Source organism: Bos grunniens, chromosome 7 (genome assembly GCF_055505025.1).
Source record: "Bos grunniens cultivar Pamir isolate PY7600 chromosome 7, Bosgru_T2T1.0, whole genome shotgun sequence".
In the NCBI taxonomy this organism is placed as follows: domain Eukaryota; kingdom Metazoa; phylum Chordata; class Mammalia; order Artiodactyla; family Bovidae; genus Bos; species Bos grunniens.
In genome coordinates, this window is record NC_141171.1 from 31,894,993 (window position 1) to 31,919,294 (window position 24,302).

The window sequence follows — 24,302 nt, forward strand, 5'->3', positions numbered from 1 at the left end:
GAAAAGAGATGGATCCCTCAGATTTTATATTTTTAATGCTCTGGTATCAATTTTTAAGTTGAAGTGAATTACCAGGCAATAATAAATCCTCAAATTGAGCCACTAATGGATGTATTTGATTCAATGTTTTATATACATAACATACTGAAGAGACAAGTAGTTGGCAAGTCACTAGACTAATATATTTATTTACTAAGTCAATCCTCCAGTCTAACAGATTTTTTTTCCCCTAAATTGCATGTCAATGTTTATGGAATATTTTGGTTAGATTTGTTACTTTATATCTCTGGAAAATTTAAAGAAAAGTTTCTGTTGTAGGAATTTTAGGTCTTAGAAAATTTAAAAATAGCTAGTTAATATTATGTAGTCAAGTTTTACAAAATCTGAAGGGATGGAGTTTAGCAGTTTAGCACTTTGTCTAAGAGCTTTGGCTGTGGAATCAGACTGATATCAAATTCTAATTCTGTCTCTTAGTAGCTATATGCCCTTGGGCAAATTATATCAGCTCTTTGTGACAAGATTTCTTTATTTATAAAAATGGGAATGATAATCACCCTCACAAGATTGTTGTTTAAATGAAAACACAATCTAGAGTTGAATATTTACCTCTCAATAATTTAATCTGCTATTAGTTTCCATTATCCAAATTGATCTTGACAGTGACTTTGGAAGATAGGCTTGGTACATATGAAGAGTGCATGTCTAATGAATAAGAAATATGCCTGAGATCAAAGAGGTAATAAGAGGGCAATCCAAGTATCTTGACATAAAAATGATGGTGGCAGTTTTACAACAACTGTATATGAATATATAAATTACATTAATAATTTATGACTGCTATTCTTTCCCATTCACCTAATTGTTTATTGATTTTTTTTAGCAATTAATGAATGAGCTAAGGTATTTTATAAACTATAAATCAACACATATATGATTTATTTTAATTATTACCAATTAGCTCAAGATAGGCTCAAAGATTATGCAAGAAAATCTATAATAATTTAATCTAAGTTTAGAAAGTATTAAAGTTTCCAAAAACATTATTGGGCAGACATAGAAATTAAAACTTTTTAAATTTTTAAAATATGTTCAGTTCGGTTCAGTCGCTCAGTCGTGTCTGACTCTTTGCGACCCCATGAATCGCAGCACGCCAGGCCTCCCTGTCCATCACCAACTCCCGGAGTTCACTCAGACTCACGTCCATCGAGTCAGTGGTGCCATCCAGCCATCTCATCCTCTGTCGTCCCCTTCTCCTCCTGCCCCCAATCCCTCCCAGCATCAGAGTCTTTTCCAGTGAGTCAACTCTTCGCATGAGGTGGCCAAAGTACTGGAGTTTCAGCTTTAGCATTATTCCTTCTAAAGAAACCCCAGGGCTGATCTCCTTCAGAATGGACTGGTTGGATCTCCTTGCAGTCCAAGGGACTCTCAAGAGTCTTCTCCAACACCACAGTTCAAAAGCATCAATTCTTTGGCGCTCAGCCTTCTTCACAGTCCAACTCTCACATCCATACATGACCACAGGAAAAACCATAGCCTTGACTAGACGGACCTTTGTTGGCAAAGTGTTTGGTGCAAAAATAATTGTGATTTTTATGTTGTTGAAATTTGCCATTTTATGTTGAAATACATTCTAAATAAATGTGGTTATGTTATACATCACTTTAATGTGCATTTCTTACTTTATGTTTTTTTACTAATGACTTATTACTTGCTGTTTGTTTTAGACTATGTTAATGATGTTAGACAAAAAGCAAATTTGAACAATTTTCTTACTTAAGTTCAAAGTGGATCATAAAGCAGCAGAGACAACTTGTACATCAAGAAAGCACTTGGCCCAGGAAATACTAATGAATGTACAGTGCAGTGATGGTTCAAGAAGTTCTGCAAAGGAAACAAAGGGTTTGAAGATGAGGAGCATAGAGGCTGGCCCTCGGAAGGTGACAATAATTGAGAGCCATTATCGAAGCTGATTCTCTTAAACTACACGAGATGTTGCTGAAGAACTCAATGTCGACCTTTAAGGTCATTTGGCATTTGAAGTAAATTGGAAAGGTGAAAAAGCTGGTAAGTGGGTGCCTCATGACCTGACCACAAATCAAAAAAATTGTTATTTTGAAGTGTCATCTTCTCTTACTCTACGCAACAACAATGAACCATTTCCTAGATTGGATTGTGACATGAGATGAAAAGTGGATTATATACAACAACCAGTGATGACCAGCTCAGCTCAGTGGTTGGAATGAGAAGTTCCAAAGCACTTCCCAAAGCCAAGCTTGCCCCCAAAGAAGGTCATGGTAACTGTTTGGTGGTCTGCTGCTGGTCTGATCCACTACAGCTTTCTGAATGCTGGCAAAACCATTATATCTGAGAAGTATGCTCAGCAGAAGGATGAGATGCACTGAAAACTTCAACACATTGGTAAACAGAAAGGGAACAGTTCTTCATGTCAACACCTACCCGCACATTGCACAATCAGCTCTTCAAAAGTTTAATGAATTTGGCTTCAAAGTTTTGCCTCATCCACCAGATTCTCAGGACTGTCCTCTCACCAACTGACTACCACTTCTTACAAGCATCTCAAAAACTTTTTGCAGGGAAAATGCTTCCATGACCAGTAAGGGGCAGAAAATGCTTTTCAGGAGTTTGTCAAATCATGTATTTTGTTGTTGTTCAGTCACTAAGTTGTGTCCAACTCTTTGCAATCCCGTGGCCTGCAGCACACCAGACTTCCCTGTCCTTCACTATCTCCTGGAGTTTGCTCAAACTCAGGTCCATTGAGTCAGTGATGCCATCCAACCATCTCATCCTCTGTCACATCCTTTTCCTCCTGCCCCCAATCTTTCCCAGTATCAGGGTCTTTTCCAGTGAGTCGGCTGTTGCATCAGGTGGACGAAGTATGGGAGCTTCAACCTCAGCATCAGTACTTCCAATGAATATTCCAATCCTTTAGGATTGACTGGTTTGATCTCCCTGCTCTCTGAGAGATTCCCAAGAGGCTTCTCCAGCACCACAGTTAAAAAACATCAATTCTTCAGCATTCAGCCCTCTTTATGGCCCAGCTCTCACATCTGTACATGACTACTGGAAAAACCATAACTTTAAGTATACTAACCTTCGTTGGCAAAATGACTCTCTGCTTTTTTTGTTTCTTGTTAAAACATTTTATTTATTTTTAATTGGAGGATAATTGCTTTACAAGATTGTGTTGGTTTTTGCCATACATCAACATGAATCAGCCATAGGTATACATATATACCCTCTGTCTTGAACCTCCCTCCCAGCTCCCACCCTAGGTTGTCACAGAGCACCAAGTTTGAGCTCCTTGCATCATACAGCAAATTCCCATTGGCTATCTATTTTATATGTAATGTGTATGTTTCTACTTTTGAATACGCTGTCTAGGTTTGTCATAGCTTTCTTTCCAAGGAGCAAGCATCTTTTAATTTCATGGCTGCAGTCACTGTCCACAGTGATTTTGGAGCCCAAGAAAATAAATATTTGTCACTGCTTCCACTTCTTCCCAATCTGTAGTATTTGCCACAAAGTGATGGGACTGGATGGCATGGTTTTCGTTTTTTTAATGTTGAGTTTCAAGCCAGCTTTTTCACTCTCCTATTTCTGCACTACTTAACTCTAACGCAATTTTCCCCTCAGAAATTGGGGTCATCTTAGAAATGGGTTAGTCATATTCCTCAGTTTGTATACATTTTCATCATCGGTCAGGACAAAATTTCTTTCTTATTTGAGTTATGTATTTACTTTCAGTTCAGTCGCTCAGTCGTGTTCAACTCTTTGCACACCAGTCCTGCCTGTCCATCACCAACTCCCGGAGTCTACCCAAACCCATGTCCATTGAGTCGGTGATGCCATCCAACCATCTCAACCTCTGTCATCCCCTTCTCCTCCTGCCCTCAATCTTTTCCAGCATCAGGATCTTTTCAAATGAGTCAGCTCTTCGCATCAGTTGGCCAAAGTATTGGAGTTTCAGCTTCCACTCCTATTTCCACCCTCTACCCTGGTAGGTAAGTACTCTACTGTATTTAATATGTATCTTTTTAAAAGGAGTAGGTGTGTTTCCATACAAACTATGTATTACCTTATAAATTAAAACATTTTAATTCTCTTTTAAAATCTTCACTGTCCACCATACAGGTCAAACAGAAGATAAAAAACATAAATAATAGCATGATGTAATTAAAAAAAATAGAAAAGGTTGAGTTTTGAGAATCTATTACCTTTGTTGCTAATACAGTTTATTTCATAATAAATTTACATAAATTTTAATAATGGTTATGTTTTGAAACATTATATTCTTGGTTTTTTTTTTTCTCCTTTTTTGGTGTATGTTTACTCTTTGAGGAATATCATCTGCCCCCAATGTTTCACCTTTCTTTTGAAACATTTCCCAAGTAATGTTCTACACAATATTTCACAGCATTAGGTCTAGCTAGAAAAATGGTCTATATTCAAATACATTTAGAATTTTCTATATGATTTATAATGTAAAATAACATTGATAATGTAAACTAAATCCTGTAATTCTGAAATAATAAGCCTCTCAACCATGTTGAGACTAATCTTTTCCAATCTCATTGAAGTGTAGATCACCGTGCGTTTACCAAAGCTACTAGAACTGTATATATGAGTTTCAGAAATATTAGCATAAAAGTTGATAACTTTCCAATATATGTATCCAGTCTTTCCTTTAATCTGAAATCCAAGACTGAATTTTCAACTGTCTCTTACATACCCAGAAGTTTACATAGTCTGATATTAGCAATGAGGTGAAGCCAAAGACTACCAACATACACTTACAGTTAAATGAGTTAAATGTATTACTGGTTACAGCAAGGGAAAATGCAAAACATAGTGAAAGAGGATGTCTCACAAAGAGTATGTTAGATCTTGTAAGATTTTAATATAATTTGAGTAATTTTGAAGAGGACCGAAGGAAGTAGAGGCTAGCTCTAGACTGGGTGCTGCCAGAAAAAAAGAACAAATCTATGACTGAGTATCTCAATAAAATTTTTGTGTCAGAGGGCTGGATAGAGTGAGAATAAAGCTATAATTGGTAAAGGAGTAACAGTTACTTATTTTAGCTGAGGGAGGGAAATATTTGGTATTTTGTGGATTTCCCAATAATCATCTTTTTGTGTTATTTAGTCATGGTTACAGAGTTATTTGTGTTTGATGTTCATCTTTGCTGAGGTTGTTTATGTCCAAGAGCAGAACACCATGGTTTAACTGTTAGCATCATAAGGACTTGTAGTAACACCGAGGCCTACCTGTGTGTTTCAGAACAGGTCTCCAATATCAGGAGCTATTTTGTCTTTCCTTAAATCCTTTACAATGCTTGTTCTTTGTTTTGTATTATTTACTAGCATAACCTTAGTCATCCAAACAAGAAACATATGGTTAATGTTCATCTCTCATATTCCTGACACTTTGGAAGTGAAAGTGAAGGTGTTAGTCACTCAGTCATGTCTGACTCTTTGTGACCTCATGGACTGTGTAGCCCACCAGGCTCCTCTGTCCATGGAATTCTCCAGGCAAGAATACTGGAGTGGGTTGCTAATCTCCTGACATTTTAGAGGATTATTAATCACCAATTTCAACCATAAGTACCCATGAAATATTTTTCAAAATCATTCCTGTACCTCTTATTTCAATACCTAGATTCAGGCCCTCATTATTTCTTACCTGAAGAGTTGCAGTTGCCAATAAACAGATCTTTCTGATTCTGTTTTATAGCCAATCATGTTATCCTTTCCCTATTGTCGAAGATTTCTTCCCAAAACATAAGTAAAATCATGTCCTTCCTCCATTTTACAAACTTAATGGTTCACTTTATCTACACATTTTGTTATGCATTGTATAAGTACCTACCCTGCTATTTATTTAACGTCCTTGACAATTTGATATATCTTTACAGTCTCACTTCACACACAGTCCTGTCACCATATATGGTTTTTGCCCTAAAATTCATTCAATAAATATTTGTTGAAATTATTTATGATGTGTTTTCTTTGGGCCATGTTATTCATCTAAATAAGTTTTAAAATTATATGGCAATTAGTGTGCTTGTTTAATATCTATCTCCATACTAAACTTCAGTTCAGAGTCAGCAGGCGCCATATTTTGTTTTTTCACTATTTCGTTCTCCACCATCAAGCAGAATATTCAGACTGCTAACATAGACTACTTAGTTATATAACAGGTGCAGGATTAAACTGAGGTTAAGTTCAAAATATTTTGAATTGGAAATACTCAAAGTCAGACTTTCTTAATATCCAACTATGATTAATAGTTGAAGGCGAATAAAAAGATTGAGCAATGAATTAAATGAATCCTTGTAAAAGTACACAATGACAATAGTTAGACCACCCTTCTGAATCAATGTTAACATAGATCTGAAAATAAGAATTCTAAATTGTTGTGCTGAGACTTTTTCAACATTGAGAAGCTAAAATTTGATGACTTATTATATCCTGCCAAGATAATATTTAAGTAGATTTAAGGCCTATGAAATAGGAGTCAGAATGATATGTCTAGTACTAATACTAAAACTTAGTAGCTCAGTGCCTGAGAACTCTGCGTTCACTTTCCTGAATCTCAGAATCCTCACCTTTAAAACTAGGGTAGTGCTCTAATAATGCTCCACATAGATTATTTTAATTCTGTAAGATAAAAGATACAGCAAATTCTCCCCCACCTCAAACGCCTTAGAAGTCCATCTCACACTTCTTGCAAGAAGCAGTGGCAGTTTTTTACTTCCCATCATTATGTTCTCCTTAATCTAAAAGATCCATTGATCAATGATAATGTAGTGTGCCCTACTTTATATTTCTGCTTCTCCTGTCTAAAAGACCAAATCTGGTCCCATGAAACATCACGGTAGATCCTTGAGGTGTTCAGCATATATTGAGTTAGTTCTTAAGCCATCAACCACTTTTTACTCAATATTGCCTTTCTCTGTACCTTGTCTCTAATTGGTCTCGCCTTTTTAATCCTTTAAAGTTTTGATTGCTGAACTTTCCAGTTTGTCTACATCTTTCAGTGTACAATATCCTATATTGATAATTCCATAATAACTGACAGAGACTGAGAGTTTGTTCTGTAACTTCTTTTCCTCATCTGATATTGTAAAAGAATCACTGATGTTTTAAGCTTAGAAAACTAAAAATATATTCAGTCACCTAAGTATAGATTCTGTTAAGCTTCCTTTACAGATAGGCTAGCCACCTTATCAATTTGTGACCAAAGGGTCATAAATGAAAAGTGGTTTGTATGGCTTATGTTGAAGTGAATGTACCTATTTCTCTGTCTCCTTTACTGGAATGTTGACATAATGTTGACATAATGGCAGGAACTCCAGCAATATTTAAAAACATATAAATGAAGGCTACATAAAATAATGATGAAGTCAAAATTTGGAGGAGTTTGGGTCCTTGATTACTTCATTGAACTGACATGGCCCAAGATAGGGCTATTCCTTGAGTGAAAAGAATTATAAGACAAAATTTGTGTGTTTGAGCCACTTAAATTTGGATTTTTTTTTTTAACATGAGGGTGAACTTAATTTTCTCTGATATAATAATAATGGTAACCACATTTTTAAGAAATTTCATTTGATTTAGCTACCCATTTGTCACTTTTCTTCCCATACATTACCTATCAGTATCTATCCAAAAGAACTCAATGCAGTGTGGTGGGATATTATAAAACATGAAAATTACATAGTATTAATATGTGTCTACCTCCTTTTTCAATCTCCTGTAATAGTTTCATCTGAACCCTGAAAACTTCTTCTCTTCCCAGTCAAAAGGACAAGAACTACTCAAGAGTAGAGCATAAAGGCTAGAGAAAGTATTAAAATAACAAACAAATGAAAAGAATTTTTGTAAAAAAAATAACAGCCACCGGCCAAAGCAGAGTTTAGAAATCTTAGGATATACACATCTAAGGTTAGTTTTCTTACTTACATAAGCTAAATAAAGTGCATGGGCAGAGGAAAGAAAGAGTTGAAAGAAACATGGGGGTAAAAGAGAATGTGCTGGAGAAATTAAGAGCCTCTGCCAGAGTTACAAAAAACTATTTCTTGATTGGGCTTCCCTGGTGGCTCAGAGGTTAAAGTGTCTGCCTGGAATGCGGGAGACCCGAGTTCGATCCCTGGGTCGATCAAAAGCCAGCTTTAGCTTATGGAATATTAGGTTTCAATTAAAACTTGATTGTGCCAGTCTCACATCTCTATCCAATATATCGTTTAAAGGCAACCCTCTCTCTGATGGCTCAGGACAATTGAAAGCCTCTGCAAATGTGTAGTGGGAGACCCGGACCCTGAAGTTTGAAATGTAACATGAAAGTAAACCTTGCCTCGGTTCAAGGTAAGACAAATGAAAGCAGTTTGAAATTGCACACAAAGTGGAACTGTTTTGAGGTTTACAAATATACAATTTGTTGTAGGATAAATTTATAAAGTCAGTAAGGCAAATGGAAAAGAAATGGAAGAAAATAAGATGGAAGCAGAACCTTGGTTATATTCTAAATGGATGCCACATTTTTTAGGGATAAGCCATGAGTTAAAATCTAAGATTATAGTGTTAATATACAGGGAGAAATACAGTAATTTTGATGTTTTAAAAGTTCATAACATAAAATATGTCTTGTTGCTTAGAAATATCTTTTGTTCAGTCACTAAATCATGTTCAGCTCTTTGTGACCCTGAGGACTGTGGTACTCCAGGTTCCTCTGTCCTCCACTATCTCCCAGAGTTTGCTCAAACTCATGTCCATTGAGTCAGTGATGCCATCCAACTATACAAACTAATACTAATACAAAGATAACAGAGAACCAACCTTAGCTTGCTCCTCCTCCCTGAAGCCATCATGTCAATGAAGATATTCTCAAAATTTTTATAGTGAACATATCATTTTTTCCTGTTGTTTACATATTTATCTGTCCTTAAAAGAATGTTTATATTTTGTGTTCTACAACTGAAGGGCATTGAAAGTTTCAGTTCATCAAAGTATTTTTTCAAAATATTAAAGATTAAGTTAAAAAAAGTGGGGAGAGGAATGTTCATCTTCCAGCCTTGAGAGACTAACACGATCTGATATTACTTTCAGATGTAAAAAAGTAGAAAACTGTGTGAAATATATTAAATTATATATATAATTCATGTATAATTTTGGTACATTGAACAATAGGAGCACAGGAATGTAATCATTGAAAAAAAGTAAACAAATGAATTTACACCTAATTTAAGATGTTCTTTTATGCTCTCAGAGTTAGTATTAATTATACCTCTTCTGAACAACAAGATCAAGACATTTTATGTTGTGAATATTTTGAGTTTTAAAATTATTTTAATGTGTTTTTTATAGTAGTAAAATCACATCTAAATATCATAGTATCATTTAATCTGTCCTCTAACTCTTATATTTCTTATAATTTGGTACTTAGATCTGGAAGATAAATAGAATTTTTATTTTTCTTAAAATAAAGATACTTCATTTGCAATAATGTGTACCTCCATAAGAAGGCAAGGATATTTGACTCCTGTGACATAATGTAGCTATTATAATCATTGATTAGTTCAGTTAATTTCCTAATGGCTCCAAAATGGCGGTATTTTAATTTCATGGTTAGTTTATTTAGAAGTTTTCTTACTTCTATAAAAATAAACTTCCTTTTGAATTATTTGATCATATTAGGGCACAGTCATATAGGAAAGACAAAGTAAATACTTGCTAGACTTTTTCAATTTTAAAAATGAATTGATTTCCCAGCATGCTCAAAAAATTGACTAAAGAATTTTCTGGGATTTTGTTCGTTTGGTTTTTTAAATGCTTGTTTTAGAAAACAAGTACCAGTTTTGGGGGAAAAGATTTACCTCATTGGGGTCATTTTCTTTAAAATATTTATTTATTTATTTGATTTTGACTGAACCGGGTTTTCCTTGCTACACGCAGGCTTTCTCTAGTTGGCGAGTGGGGGCTCCTCTTTGTTGTAGTGTGCGGGCTTTTCATTGTTGTGGCTTCTCTTGTTATGGGGCACAGGCTCTAGGGTGGGCGGGCTTCAATAGTTTCAGAGTGTGGGCTTGGTCGTTGTGGGGCATGGGCTTCGTTGCCCGGTGGCATGTGGGATCTTCCTGGATCTGGTGTCCCCTGCATTGCAAGGAGGATTCTTAACCACTGGACCACCAGGGAAGCCTTTAGTTCAGTTCAGTCCTTCACTGGGGTCTTAATCATAAGACCGATTGATGACCAGATGGTCAGGAAATAAGTTGAGGTAGATCCCATTGTTTGCTATTGCTATCAGAAGTTATGTAAAGGCTACTCAATTACTTCCTCTCTTTTCATAGACTCACTTCAGGCAAATTGAAATGTTACTGCTCCTTAATAGTTTTCTTTTGTCCTAGGAGAAAAACAAAGTGACAGGAATAAGAATCCTAGGGGGAAAAGTAGGATAGGTAGGCAGAGGGGTATGGATTATCTTAAGCTGGGGATTCACAAACCAATCAGGTTGTTGGGGGAGTCTGTAGTTACATGGCTCTTTGATCAAGCTGTTGATTTCCCAGAGTGGACCAGTGTAGAAAGACCTAGAGAGGGAGAAAATATTGTGTTTTAGACCACAGAAAAGGAACAAGAGAGGAAACTAAGCTCTGTTATGAAGTTTTAGAAGTGATGACTGGGCAAAATACGGGCGGTAGAGAAAAGAATATCAGAGGCCACACAGGCCCTAGGATCAAGAGAAGGGCAAGATCAAAGGCAAAGTCCAAAAATCGAAGATAATTGCTTTTAAAAAGTTGGAGAATCCAAGGGTTACTTTCACTGAGTCAGTTGCACAAGACTTACAAATATGTGGGAGGCAAAAAATCCTTAAAATGCTGAAGTGCTCAGCCCTCAATTTATTCTGAAACATGTGTCATTGCTCAGTCGTGTCTGACTCTTTGTGACCCCATGGACTGTAGCCTACTAGGGTCCTCCATCCATGGGATTTTCCAGGCAACAATACTGGAGTGGGTTGCCATTTCCTTCTCCAGGGGATCTTCCCGACCCAGGGATTGAACCCAGGTCTCCTGCATTGCAGGCAGACGCTTTACTCTCTAAGCCACCAGGGAAGCCACCAAATTTATTCTGGGGTGGCCTAATTTATTTCAGATTTTGGGAGATGGTTGATTATGTTTGATTATATGCTGATTGAAATGCTGTGTATATCTTTATCAGAATAGAGCTCAGTTTTAAATGGAGTTGCTCCAATTTTTACTATTTGGATGATAAAAAGACTTAATTCTAATAGTCCTTAAACAATCATGAATAATAACCTCTTGTCAGAAATCCTAGATGAAAGGATAACAATTGCTTGACAACATCATCAGCCTGCCATGTTACAAATCCTTTATTTTCAACGTTAAGCTTCAACAGCACTGCTGCTGCTGCTGCTAAGTCGCTTCAGTCGTGTCCAACTCTGTGAGACCCCAGAGATGGCAGCCCACCAGGCTCCCCCGTCCCTGGGATTCTCCAGGCAAGAACACTGGAGTGGGTTGCCATTTCCTTCTCCAATGCATGAAAGTGAAAAGTGAAAGTGAAGTCCCTCAGTCGTGTCCGACTCTTCACGACCCCACGGACTGCAGCCTACCAGGCTCCTCTGCCCATGGGATTTTCCAGGCAAGAGTACTGGAGTGGGGTGCCATTGCCTTCTCCGTCAACAGCACTAATGCAGTGCTAAAAATGAAGGAAGCCACTAGAATTCTTAAAGTTGCCTTTGTGTTGTTTTATCTTTTGTAACCAAAAGAGGATTGTGTCTTATTTAGCATATGTCCTTAACACACAAGAAATACTAATAATTAAATAAATTCCCCGACCTCAGTTGCAAATTCAATAGAGGCAAAAAGAGCAATAGTATAAATGATGTTCTTCCAGTGGAGACAGATCAAGTTTGAACAGGCAGAAAAAAGCTAGATGATTAAAAGTCATGGAAAGGTTTGAAAAGAAATGTATTTTATGTGAGAATGCTAAATGTGTCTACTGCTAATAGTATGTCAAATCCAAATAGTGACAGAAGTGGTTTAAAAAAATGTCAGCTTTGATTAGAATTTTGACAATTTTCTAGCATTAAATGATTTTATGTCCATCCAGCATAGAATGCTGTATCTAAACAGAAATGGGAAGAATGGACTCATGAACTTGGCAGAATTATGCCTTATTCATCTATAGAAATATTTTTGTGCCAAAAAAAGAAGCCCAAAGCTATAGTTTTATTGACTTTACCTTGTAATTAGGAATTTTTGCAAGACGGCTTCCATAGCAAATTAAAGAAATGCATTTCCCTTTGGAATAAATGTGACTTTATTTTTCAGTTTTCAAGAAGGGAAAGAACTTTAAATTTTAGCTTTTATTATTTAACACAAGAAAATCTCATAATATTAGTATTTTAAAATGTAGGAATCAATTTCAGTGTTATATGATTGTATATTCTTAAAAATGATCTCTACATGGATCCACTGATCAGAGAAATTTTATATCCTAAATGTATTATAATATGATACCAAAAATAAAAATGCATTTATGAAATGGTTCTTAATTTTTTATTTAAGCAATAGTTTCCTATGGTCAGGTGTATTTAGTGTATTTACTAGAGTTTAAGTCCATTCTTCATTGGCTTAACATTGAGGTTTTCAGGAGAGGACCCCTCTGATGCCAGAGCCAAAAAATTAGGTCATCATTGCTTGTAAAATAAGGGAGCCATGTGAATTCCTAAGGTAATGCAAACAAAGGTATTGAAATAACATTAAGTTTTGTTAGTTCAACTCTGCAGCTATTCTAAGAAAATGAAGACTGCTTCCAGTTTTGTTGACTCCATAAGTATATCAAGGTACATATTGGTAATAGGCTCATGATTATAGTTATGGTTCTTAAAAGTATTACTAAAACAGTAATATTGACATAATATATCAGAACTACTCTTTTCTAGCTATTTGCAATTTTTACTATTTTGAATACTACATTTTGTTTTTCAAATGAGAACATCTTACAATGTATTAATCTTTGTAAACCTCTCTTGACTGTAAACCTCTCTTGATTTCCTTGTTTCCTTCCTGGTAATTTGAATTCTTTGACTGTAATGTTTGGGCTAGCAGTAGACAGGCAGGGAATGATCAAATTTTAGTTCAATATATAAAAGCTACTTAGTAATCTACACTCATTCCCTGATTCTAAAACCCAAATTATCATTATACAAGTTCACATTTGTATTCAACCTCATGTTACAAAAGCAATCTAATATTTCCTTTATTCCAAGCCCTCTCGACTTCCATTATGTCCTCAACTTTCATTACTTGCTGTCCTGAATAGTTATGCGCTCCATGATCATCCCAGAAACCTGAGACTGTCATGAATTTTTCGATTTATCTTACTTTTTGCATCAGTTGGTCCTTGTCCCTAAACATGTCTCATTTCTTTCCATGCTTCTCCATTCCTACTGCCAATTTCTAGCTTAGGTGTTAATCGTGCATCACCTGTCCTTGAAACAGTTTCTTAACTGGTCTTTCTGTTTCTAGAATGATGCCATCCAATCCAAGTTCTATCCTGAATCCAGAGTAGTCTTTGTAACCAGGATATGTTATCATGTCAATGTCACTTCCTTCTGTATGATTTTTCAATAATTCCCCACTATTTACAGGATACATTTGAAACCCTTTCCACATAGCAAATATTATCTTGCCTTTCTCAGCAGCTTTAACTTTTAGAACTCCTACCTTTGCTCTTGTAATATACCACATATGTTCAACTGTTTGAAATCCCTGAAACATCAAACTTACAAATGTCTGAATCTTGTTCAACTGTCCCTACTGCTTAGAAATCCCTTCCTAATCTGTCTGCCTACTAAATATCTACTCTTTCTGCATGTTTTTGGAAAGATACCTACAACTCCTTTCCTTCATTCAGAACTTTATCAACTCAGTTGGTCTTGAGACCACCAAGACCATTCCTACCACACCTTTGATTTTTGTATATTCTAGTCCCTGAAGGAAGCCCTGGGACTCTGTCCCATATGGCTTATGCTTAACCTTATCTGATTCTACTTTTTACCCATATTCCCAATTTCATTTCCTAGATTCTTATAGATCGCCCTATGGAACTTGTGATTTGTCCTTATGAAAACATCCTACATCTTCAGCCTCTTAATTAAGCACTTCCTTTACTTTCGTGCTCTAACCAAGATTTGGTTATAGCCTTATTACATTTTTTTTTTTAATTTATGTCTCTCAGGTAGTGGTTATTTTTTCTTCTCCTATGGCCCTTGTGATTCTGAATCTGAAATAGAAATAAATGGCCATTTTTATTCTCTCTGTTGTATTCAGAATATTGCTTTTCCTTCTTTCCAAAAGGCCTTCAACACTGAAGCTCCTGCATTCAGAATGTGTCACTCATTATTATTTCTGTTAGCTACACACAGACCAGTCTCTCTCATTTCTTGAATACTTAAGTACTGGTTCACTGTCACACCCTGTTACAAGAAATACAAAAAACATTTTATCATTTCAGTATCCATATAGATTCAAGTAGATAGACTTTCCATTTCCTTGTCCTGGTTTCTCAACTCTTTGACTTTCCTTTACTAACCATATTTTTCATCTTTAAACAGGCAGCTTTCATGTTCTTACTCTAAACCACCTGTAACAAATAACTGTACTTCCTCCATGCTTTCATGTTTAAGCATACTGCTTTCTTTTCCTTTCCAGAATTATATTATAAAAAGTTTTCAAACATACAGAAAAATTAAAAGAATTTTTACAGTAAATATCTGTATATCCACATTTAGATTCTATCATTAACATTTTATTGTATTTGCTTTACAATATAGCTATCTGTCTATCCACCCACCCCTTTCTGCATCATTAATTCATCTTATTTTAGTGCATTTCAAAATAAATTGCAGGCATGAGTAAAACTCCTTTAATACCTTAGAATAAATATCAGTAACTGTAATTTAATATTTATTTATGATAATAGTAATTCACACACACACATAATTATGAATATTTGCATTCTGCTTCTGCTTTAAAACAGAACCGTGATCTTCTTGAGCGTATGCACTTATATTTGTATTCTTAAGGGCTAACACAAGAGAATTTCAGTCAGTTCAGTTCAGTTGCTCAGGCATATTCGACTCTTTGCGACCCCATGGACTGCAGCATGCCAGGCTTCCCTGTCTATCACCAACTCCTGGAGCTTACTCAAACTCATGTCCATTGAGTTGGTGATGCCATACAACCATCTCATCCTCTGTTGTCCCCTTCTCCTCCCACCTTCAATCTTTCCGAGCATCAGGGTCTTTTCAAATGAGTCAGTTCTTCACATCAAGTGGCCAAAGTATTGGAGTTTCAGCTTCAGCATCAGTCCTTCCAATGAATATTCAGGATTGATTTCCTTTAGGATGGACTGATTGGATCTCCTTGCAGTCTAAAGGACTCTTAAGGGTCTTCTCCAATAAGAAACTCAATTCAAAAGCTCAATTCTTCAGCGCTCAACTTTCTTTATAGTCCAACTTTCACATCTATACATGACTACTGGAAAAACCATAGTTTTGACTAGACGGACCTTTGTTGGCAAAGTAAGGTCTCTGCTTTTTAAAAACTTTTCTTCCCAGGAGCAAGTGTCTTTTAATTTCATGGCTGTAGTCACCATCTGCAGTGATTTTGGACCCCCACCCCTCCAAAATAAAGTCTCTCACTGTTTCCATTGTTTCCCTATCTATTTGCCATGAAATGATGGGACCAGATGCCATGATCTTAGTTTTCTGAATGTTGAGTTTTAAGCCAACTTTTCACTCTCCTCTTCCACTTTCATCAAGAGGCTTTTAAGTTCTTCACTTTCTGCCGTAAGAATGATGTCATCTGCATATCTGAAGTTATTGATATTTCTCCTGGCAATCTTGACTCCAGCTTGTGCTTCACCAGCCAAGAGTTTCTCATGATGTACTCTGCATATGAGTTAAACAAGCAGGGTGACAGTATACCGCCTTGACATACTCTTTTCCCGATTTGGAACCAGTCTGTTGTTCCATGTCCAGTTCTAACTGTGGCTTCCTGACCTGCATACAGATTTCTTAAGAGGCAGGTCAGGTGGTCTGGTATTCCCATCTCTTTCAGAATTTTCCACAGTTTATTGTGATTCACACAAAGTCTTTGGAAAGAGAATTTAGTAGGTAGTAAATAAATACTAGTTGAATGAATGAAGGTCTCACCTCACAGTAATACCAATATCAATACCAAGGTAAGATAATAGGATAAATCCTACCAGATCACTCAAATCCAGAATTAGATTATCTTGACAAATCAGGCAGAGAACATTGCCAGTGTATTAGGACACTTAAGGATGAGTTCATAGACAAATCAGGCTTTTTCTTGAACCACTTTTCTTACATTTCATTACACCCTGAAGAAGTGACAAAATTGAAATTTATTACATGTCAAAAGACATAATCCTTAATTGGTTTCTTCAAAAAGCCATGCTTGTTATTGTAGTAACATTTATTTTCTATTACAGCTAAGTAGAGGCTAATATTTGTATTATAAGTTTGGTATGCCCAGAATAATTATAGTTATAGCCTCTTGATGTAGAATTACTTCCAGACTGCATTTTCCCTTTGGGCTTTGTTAAGCAAAACTATATCATATATAACAGAAAGATACCATTAATGAATAAAATGTTCACATCAAATCTTGTTAGGTTACATGGATCAGGTATTTAATAAACGGAATGCAATCTAACTTGGCTTTTATACATCTTGTTGATTTTCCATGGTTGCCTATAGTGTAAGTTATATTGATGTTATCCTGTTAATGAGAAAATTTAGGCTGTGTAATGTACCATACTCTCAACAATGTAGTTGTATAATTTATTCCTCCTGCTAAGAGAATCAGTAAGTTTACTTACTGAACAGATGCAAAGAAAGAGAAATGTGTGAGATCTCTGACAGGATGACACCATCCACAATACTAAACAAGAAGCATGTGTCATAAATGCAAACCTTATATAATAGAATAACACCTTTCAAAACACAAGTGTGATTGTAAAACCATCTGCTTCATAATCAGCTTCTCAAGTACATCTGGTATTGCTATATTGCTCACTAAATTGTTCCTAAATGCATTTTAAAAACATAAAGTGAATGCAAATAGTCTATGGAATAAGAAACTAAATGTCCAAATGGCTTCCTTTAGTACCTTTCTAATTTCATCATTGTATTTCTTAATTAAACTCTCTCAGTAAGCATGTAACTGTTACTAATAAAAACATATATTATTTAAATGAGTGTTTAAAGGACTCAGGTACGTAGTGGTTTCAATTTAGCTGTGTAAGTTGGGTATAATTTTATTTCTATGTAATTATTTCTTTTTATTAAAAATAAAGAAAATACATCATGAGTCCTTATTTTAATCATAACATCATATATAGTATGACTGTATTGTTAGAAGTAGCAAGACAAAATGGTAAATTAACGTAGAGCAGAAAATGGGTTCTGACTTTAAACATTTTTAAAACAACAGTTTAAAACTTAGTCTAAACTCACAAGCACCCTTAGATTTTATTATTGACATTAGATATTTTGTTACTGTATTTTTTAAGAGTAACATTTGTGTTGGAACTGTTTCCTGGTTGATCAATATTTCATAGGCAAGTTCAGTTCAGTTCAGTCACTCAGTCATGTCCGACTCTTCGCAACCCCATGAACTGCAGCACGCCAGGCCTCCCAGTCTATCACCAACTGCCAGAGTCTACCCAAACCCATGTTCATTGAGTCGGTGATGCCATCCAACCATCTCATCCTGTCATCCCCTTCTCCTGCCCTCAATCTTTCCCAGCATAGGGTCTTCTCAAATTAGTCACCTCTTCGCATCAGGTGGCCAAAGTATTGGATTTCAGCTTCAAATCAGTCCTTCCAATGAACATCCAGGACTGATCTCCTTTAGGATGGACTGGTTAGAACTGGACATGGAACAACAGACTGGTTCTAAATAGGAAAAGGAGTACGTCAAGGCTGTATATTGTCACTCTGCTTATTTGACTTATATGCAGAGTACACTATGAGAAACATTGGGCTGGAGGAAGCACAAGCTGGAATCCAGATTGCTGGGAGAAATATCAATAAACTCAGATATGCAGATGACACCACCCTTATGGCAGAAAGTGAAGAAGAACTAAAGAGCCTCTTGATGAAAGTGAAAGAGGAGAGTGAAAAAGTTGGCTTAAACTCAATATTCAGAAAACTAAGATCATGGCATCCGGTCCCATCACTTCATGGCAAATAGATGGGGAAAACAGTGCAAACAGTGGCTGACTTAATTTTTCTGGGCTCCAAAATCACTTTCGGTGGTGACTGCAGCCATGAAATTAAAAGACGCTTACTCCTTGGAAGGAAAGTTATGACCAAACTAGACAGCATATTAAAAAGCAGAGACATTACTTTGTCAACAAAGGTCCGTCTAGTCAAGGCTATGGTTTTTCCAGTGGTCATGTATGGATGTGAGAGTTAGACTATGAAGAAAGCTGAGCGCTGAAGAATTGATGCTTTTAAACTGTGGTGTTAGAGAAGAATCTTGAGAGTCCCTTGGATTGGAAGGACATCCAACCAGTCCATCCTAAAGGAGATCAGTCCTAGGTGTTCATTGGAAGGACCGATTTGAAGCTGAAATCCAATACTTTGGCCACCTGATGCAAAGAGCTGACTCATTTGAGAAGACCCTGATGCTGGGAAAGATTGAGGGCAGGAGGAGAAGGGGACGACAGAGGATGAGATGGTTGGATGGCATCACTGACTTGATGGACATGGGTTTGGGTAGACTCCAGCAGTTGGTGATGGACAGGGAGGCCTGGCATGCTGCGGTTCATTGGGTCACGAAGAGTTGGACATGGCTGAGTGAATGAACTGAACTGAAATGGACTGATGTACCTGTTTTGCTTATTTCATAGAAACAACCACAGGAAGTCAAACAAAATAAAGAAACATAGGAGTACATTCAAAGAAAAAGAAAAAACCCTGATGAAATGAAGCTAAATAATTTATCTGATTGAGAGGTCAAACTAATGGTCATAAAGAAGCTCACCAAGTTGAGGAGAAGAATGAAGGAATACAGTGAGAATGTTAACAAAGAGAAAATATGAGAAAGAACTAATCAGAGATGAAGACCATAATGGAAATGAAAAATACATGAGGGGGAATAAGTAGTAGATTATGTTATACCAAAAAAATATATGTGATCTAGAAAACAGAATAATGGAAATCATCCAATCATAATAGCAAAAAAGAAAAAAGAATTTTAAAATATGAGGATGTTTACAAGAATTCTGGGACAACATGATGCACATCAACATTTGCATTATAGAAGAAGAGAGAGAAAAAGGGGGCAAAAAAATTATTTGAATAAATAATGGCAGAAAACTTACCTAACCTGGAGAAAGAAACAGATTTCCAGGTACAGGAATAATAGAAAGTCTGAAACAAGATGAATCCAGAGAGATTCACACCAAGGTATATCATAATTAAAACACAAATATTAGAGTATTAGAGTGGAAAGAAGAGTGCTAGGTGCCAAGAAATTCAGACAGCCTCTAGAAGCTGGGAAGATGGAATGTTCTGGAAGAGATTAAGATAGCAGAGTAGAAGGATGTGAAAGTTACCTCTCTCCATGAAAACATGGAAAATAAATCTTTATGTGGAACAATTCTCACTAAAAAGTAACTGGAGACTGACAGATAGACTCCTATACAACAAAGGCTGTAAAAAAAAGATTCATGTGGATTTGAGCAAGAAGGGAAGAGAAGCAATCAAGTTGGAACCTTTGCTCCTGGGAGAGGACTCAGAGCAAAAGGGAGATTACATGGGTGGGGATCTTTCCTGAGGAGTGAGTGGTTCAAGCCACATATTGAGTGCCCAAGCACTGGGGCCCAACACAGGGAATACAGGCTCCCTTTGTTGTTTGGAAGCTGGTGCAACTAACAAGAGGGCTGTGGGAAGCCTGAACTTGTTCATAAGAAGCACATACATGTTTTCTTGTTCCCAAAGCAGGGCAGAGAAGTTGGATTGAAAATTGCACCAGTGGTTGGATCTGTGATTGCCCTGGTGAATGCTACAGCCTGAACCAAGCAAACAGTCCAGCCTGATGTTTCACGAAACAACTCCATACTGGGGCAAGGGTTTGGCTGTGCGACACAGACCCCAAACTGCATCTGAATAGAGTGGAAAAGCGAAAAGGGAGGTGAAAGTGTTAGCTGCTCAGTCATATGTCTGACTCTTTTCAACTCCATGGACTGTAGTCTACCAGGCTTCTCTGTTCATGGAATTCTCCAGACAAGAAACACTGGAATGAGTAGCCATTCCCTTCTCCAAGGGTTCTTCCTGACCCAGGAATTGAATCTGGGTCTCCTGCATTGCAGGCAGATTCTTTGCTGTCTGGGCCCAGCCATTACTGGCACTTATAGAAGCAACACATCAGAAGCTTTGACCCAAGTCAGATTTCTGCAGCCTGTTCCCAGACATGCACCAAGTAACTACACCAAGCCCTCTTGCTCCAGCACTGTTCCTCTTCTGGGTGAGGATACAGGTGCTAGGAGAAGAGAAAACACACCCCTGCTTGGCCATGATCCTCTGGGCTTCTCTCATGCCACTTGGACCTACCCCTGCTCCTGGTAAGTTGGTGATAGCCACTGAGGAGCAGGTTTAGCCCCAGCTCGCAACTGGCTCCAGTGCCAGTCCTTCCATTTCTAGCCCCACTTCTCACCAAGGTGATAGCTGGCAGCATACCCAGAGGAAAGATGTGACTCGTGTTCACACCAATTCCAGCTCTCGCATCAAAGTACTGGGCATATGTGGGCTATATAGGGATGCCTCACATAAGGAAACCCATTCAAAACCACCAGAGATAACTGCTTCATATAATTTCGTAGACAGAAAGGTTAAGCAGAATGATAAGACAAAGGAATTTATTTTAGTAGAAAGAGCAAGAGAAAACCCCTGAAAAGACAACTAATGAAATAGAAATAGACATTTTACCAGATAATCAAATCCTTAATAATAAGAATGCTACCTGGATTAGGAAAAAATAGATGAAAATAGTGAAAAAATTTGACAAGAAACTAGAAAATAAAAAAAAATAGCAGTCAAATCAGAAGAATACAATTATTGGAATTAAAACATGCACACGCACACACACACACACTCACACACACTAGGAGGAATTAATAGCAGACTAGGAAGAACATCTGGAAAATCCCATGGATGGAGGAGCCTGGTAGGCTGCAGTCCATGGGGTCGCTAAGAGTCGGACACGACTGAGCAACTTCACTTTCACTTTTCACTCTCATGCATTGAAGAAGGAAATGGCAACCCACTCCAGTGTTCTTGCCTGGAGAATCCCAGGGACGGGGGAGCCTGGTGGGCTACCGTCTATGGGGTCGCACAGAGTCGGACACGACTGACGTGACTTAGCAGCAGTAGGAAGAACATCTAAGTGATCTGGAATATAGGAAAATGGAAGTCACCAAATCAGAACAGCAAAAAGAAAAAAGAGTTAATAAAAAGTTTAAGGGATCTCTGAGATAGTATCAAGCACACCAACATTCTCATTATAAATGTCCCAGAAGAAGAGAAAGAGGAGAGGATTGAAAATACATTTGATAAAATTATGACCAAAATCTTCCCAAACCTGAAGAAGGAAACAGATAATCCGGTACAAAAGGAGAGGGTTCTAGACAAGATGAACACAAATGGACCTACACCAAGATATAATTAAAATGATAAAAGTTAAAGGTAAATGTAATTCTAAAGTCAGTAAGAAGAAACAATCATATACAAGGGATTCCCTATAAGGCTATTAGCTAATTTCTTTACAGAAACTTTGCCGGTTAGAAGGAGGCATAAATATGTTCAAACTACTGAAAGGGAAAAACCTGCAACATAGGTTACTCTCCCCAGGATTATATTTGAATTTTAGGAGAAATATGGAACTTCTTAGATAAGTAAAATCTAAAAGAACTCATCAATACTAAAGTTAATCTAAAAGAAGTAATGGGTCTTGAAGTTGAAAAAATGCGATAAAAAGAAGAAACTAGAGGAAATGAAAAATCCCACTAGTAAAGGTAAATATATGGTAAATACTGAGGATCAACCTCTTAAATAAACTAGTATGAAGATTAAAAGACAAAAAAATATAAAAGCAACAATTAGTTGTTAAATAATAAGCATGAAGATTTAAAATATGACATGAAAGCCCCAAAATGTGGAGGAGAGGAATGAAAATGTAGAACTTTTAGAATGAGTTTGATCACTTCTCAGCCTTTTGGCTAAGAACAAGTGTAGGGTGAGTTTGAACTTAAAGGAAAACCTATTTAAATAAGTAGATATAACTATAAGTCAACATTTATGAACTGCATGTTAACCACAAATCACAAACCTACAATTGTTGGGCAAAAATCAGAGGGAAAGGAACATAAGCACAGCACAAAAGAAACTGATCAAACCACAAGGGAAGAAACAAAAATAAGATGAAGAGAACAGAGAACTTTAAAGACAACAGGAAAATAAGTACTAAAGTGGCAATAAGTATATACCTATCAATAATTACTTTTAATGTCAATAGACTAAATCCTCTAATCAGAAAACATAGGGTGGCTAATTGGATTAAAAAAAAAACAAAACAGAACTCATCTATATGTAGTTCAGAAAGAAGAACAGAGACTGAAAGTCAAGGGATGGAAAAAGATAGTAATGTGAATGGAAACAACAAGAAAGGGGGATAGAAATACTCATGTCAGACAAATTACTTTATTAAAAAGTCTATTAGTTGCTCAGTTGTGTCTAACCCTTTGCGGTCCCATGGACTGTAGCCCGTCAGGCTCCTCTGTCCATGGAATTCTCCAGGCAAGACTACTGGAGTGGGTTGCCGTTCCCTTCTCCAGGGGATCTTCCCAACCCAGGAATCAAACCTGGGTCTCCTGAATTGCAGGCAGATTCTTTACCATCTAAGCCACCTGGGAAGCCTGGTAAAAAAAATGGAAGGGCTTTAAATAATGATAAAGGGATCAATACAAGAAGACTCATTGACATGTATCACTCAATAAAGGAGCTTCTAAATCTGTAAAGAAATTACCATCAGACACAAAGGGAGAAATTGACAGTGATATAATAATAGTAGGGGACTTTAATACCTCTCTTACATCAATAGAGAGATCATCCAGACAGAAAAATTAAAAAGGTAACAGTGGTCTAAAATAAAACAATAGATCAGCTGAACTTAATAGATATCTACAGAATGTTTCATCCAAAAAAAAAAGGAAAGTACAAACTTTTTCCAAGTGTACATGGAACATTGTCCACAATAGCTAATGTATTAGGCCACAAATCAAGTCTCAGTAAATTTAAGAAGATGGAGATCATATCAAGCATGTTTTCCAACCATAGCAATATGAAACTAGAAATCTATTACAAGTATAAGACTGGAAAGATCGCAAATATATGGAGACTGAGCAACATGCTACGAAGTAACCAATGAGTCAATGAAGACATCAAAAAGAAAATAAAAAACTACCTGAGACAAATATAAACACAATTTTCCAAAATGTATGGGATGTAACAAAAGCAGTTGCTCAGTCCTGTCCGACTCTTTGCGACCCCATGGATTTTAGCCCACCAGGCTCCTTGGTCCATGGAATTTTCCAGGCATGAATACTGGAGTGGGTTGCCATTTCCTTCTCCACATAGTAATACCAGCCTACTTCAAAAAACAAAGAAAATCTCAAATAAGCAACCTAACTTTACATCTAAAGAAACTAAAAAAGATCAAACCAAGCTCAAAGTTAGTAAAAGGAGGGACATAATAGAGTGATATTTTGTAAGATAGAAAATAAAAAAAGAAATCAATGAACCTAAGAGATAGTTCTTTGAAAAGATAAAGAAAATTTACAAATCTTTAGCCAGACTCATTAAGAAAAAAAGAGAAAGTGTTCACATAAAGAAAATCAGAAATGAAAGAGGAGATGTTATAACTGATATCACAGAAATTTAAAAAATAAGAGATTACTATGACCCGTTATACACCAACAAACTGGAGTAATATTGGAAGAAAAGAATAAATATGTAGAAATATACAAGCTTCCAAGACTGAATCATGAAGAAATAGAAAACCTAAGCAGGCCAATAACCAGTAATGAAATTGAAAGAAAGAAAGAAAGTTAAGTTGCTCAGTCGTGTCCAGCTCTTTGTGACCCCATGAACTGTAGCCTGCCAGGCTTCTCAGT

The 24,302-nt window shown here is 36.6% G+C and overlaps 1 long non-coding RNA gene across 1 annotated transcript; it reads left to right on the forward strand.

Moving 5' to 3' along the window:
- Positions 1-1,724: 1,724 nt before the first annotated feature.
- LOC147369007 (uncharacterized) lies at positions 1,725-8,502 on the forward strand. The gene is made up of 2 exons (XR_015167067.1): positions 1,725-4,022; positions 8,270-8,502. It is a non-coding gene; the product is annotated as an uncharacterized LOC147369007 (long non-coding RNA).
- Positions 8,503-24,302: the final 15,800 nt, after the last annotated feature.